Here is a 2,500-nt window from a genome sequence, read left to right as displayed (position 1 = left end):
TTAACCTAACCCATGTTGTGCCTTAACCTAACCCATGTTGTCCCCTAACCTAACCCATGTTGTCCCCTAACCTAACCCATGTTGTCCCCTAACCTAACCCATGTTGTCCCCTAACCTAACCCATGTTGTCCCCTAACCTAACCCATGTTGTCCCCTAACCTAACCCATGTTGTCCCCTAACCTAACCCATGTTGTCCCCTAACCTAACCCATGTTGTCCCCTAACCTAACCCATGTTGTCCCCTAACCTAACCCATGTTGTGCCCTAACCTAACCCATGTTGTGCCCTAACCTAACCCATGTTGTGCCCTAACCTAACCCATGTTGTGCCTTAACCTAACCCATGTTGTCCCCTAACCTAACCCATGTTGTCCCCTAACCTAACCCATGTTGTCCCCTAACCTAACCCATGTTGTCCCCTAACCTAACCCATGTTGTCCCTTAACCTAACCCATGTTGTGCCTTAACCTAACCCATGTTGTCCCCTAACCTAACCCATGTTGTCCCCTAACCTAACCCATGTTGTCCCCTAACCTAACCCATGTTGTCCCCTAACCTAACCCCATGTTGTCCCCTAACCTAACCCATGTTGTCCCCTAACCTAACCCATGTTGTCCCCTAACCTAACCCATGTTGTGCCCTAACCTAACCCATGTTGTCCCCTAACCTAACCCATGTTGTGCCTTAACCTAACCCATGTTGTGCCTTAACCTAACCCATGTTGTCCCCTAACCTAACCCATGTTGTCCCCTAACCTAACCCATGTTGTGCCTTAACCTAACCCATGTTGTGCCGTAACCTAACCCATGTTGTGCCTTAACCTAACCCATGTTGTGCCTTAACCTAACCCATGTTGTGCCTTAACCTAACCCATGTTGTGCCTTAACCTAACCCATGTTGTGCCTTAACCTAACCCACGTTGTCCCCTAACGTAACCCACGTTGTCCCCTAACGTAACCCACGTTGTCCCCTAACGTAACCCACGTTGTCCCCTAACGTAACCCACGTTGTCCCCTAACGTAACCCACGTTGTCCCCTAACGTAACCCACGTTGTCCCCTAACGTAACCCACGTTGTCGCCTATCGTAACCCACGTTGTCGCCTAAACCTGCTCTGTAATTGTTATACGACTCGTTCAATTAGTGTAGTGTTGCCCACCCGCAACCCTCGCAATATAGTTCGCTACTCGCACTGCCCGCTCCCCTGTGTATCGCTTCATGTTAAACACCTTGCAAGTCTTGCTGACTTTCCACATGCTCCTGCTGTACACTGTAATGTGGATGGCAGCAGGGCGTACATGCCGCCCCCCCCCCCCCCCCCACCTCTCCCCACGTCCCCACCTTGCCCCCTGCCTTCGCAAGGTGGTTGGTGACAAGTTTGCATGTTCAATGCCCTTCGCATGCGACGTACGCAGGCTACGTTGTGGTGCGGCCTGTGTCAACTGTCCGCTGATGTCGTACGCGTGAACCACAATCTGTACTGCACATTCGTCCTTATGTACTGAATGATACATCGTGGCACATGTGTGACCGTACAACGACTGCGCCCAAAAACGGCGGACCATACAGTGCAAATATTGTGCACGCAGCTACGTGTCGTCTCCCTATGAGAGCTGGATTGCAGTGTGGTACGCCATAGAGACGTGTGGGAGGAACGGACGCCGTGGATGGCGATCAGCATGAGCTGTCTGTTGATGTATTCGGACCTAGTCGTCTCTCCTCACACACCGTGATGGCATGGTGCAGCGCGTTCCATATCTGCGACATGCTACAGAAGCCGGTTGACAGTCGTTCGAGCAATGGACATCGCATACGTACGGGGGCCACCTTCCACGTATTGTCTAGGCGTGCACATTTTGTTGCGTGTATGTGGGCAGACGTAGTGTGGCGTGACACCTGACACAGGCATGCAATAATGGTTGAAGTTGCAAATGGCGATGGACGCCTACGTTTTCTGGTGAAGTTACGCAAATGAAGAAATGGTAACCCGTTGTGGTGCGGTTGTTCTCGCTAGGGGTGAATCGGTGATGGCGACGATAGGTTGAGGTACTAACCGGTTGTTCCAGCGATACCCACCATGCCGACGAAACTGAACGGCATCTGGGTGTGAAGCGATACGCGGCGGTGGCTGGGTGGGACCGTCCCCGGCCGGTGAGGGGGCGCCTCCCGGCGTGCTGGCCGCGCGGTGCGTGGGCGCACGCGCTACAGCCGGCTGGTGGGGGCGGCCAGTGGCAGGCGCGCCGGCCGACGGACGCGGCAGGCGTCGCAGCTGCGCGCCGGCGCACCCTGCGCGCGGCGCCGTGCGGCCAAAGTAGGTCCTCGCGGGCCCGGTGCGAAGCGCGGTGGACATCTGCAGTGTGCTGGTCCGATTGAGGACTGTGTGCGTTGAGGATGCGCCGCCGCCCGGCGCTCGGCGCCGCGACGCCGTCTGCTGCTCGGTCGCCCCAGCGGTTCTCGCTGGTGGTTTGTATCGCAGCTGTGCGGATGTGTTGGCGTGTGCGC

Source organism: Schistocerca piceifrons, unplaced genomic scaffold (assembly GCF_021461385.2).
Source record: "Schistocerca piceifrons isolate TAMUIC-IGC-003096 unplaced genomic scaffold, iqSchPice1.1 HiC_scaffold_1240, whole genome shotgun sequence".
NCBI classification, from domain to species: Eukaryota; Metazoa; Arthropoda; class Insecta; order Orthoptera; family Acrididae; genus Schistocerca; species Schistocerca piceifrons.
This window is presented reverse-complemented; position numbering follows the sequence as displayed.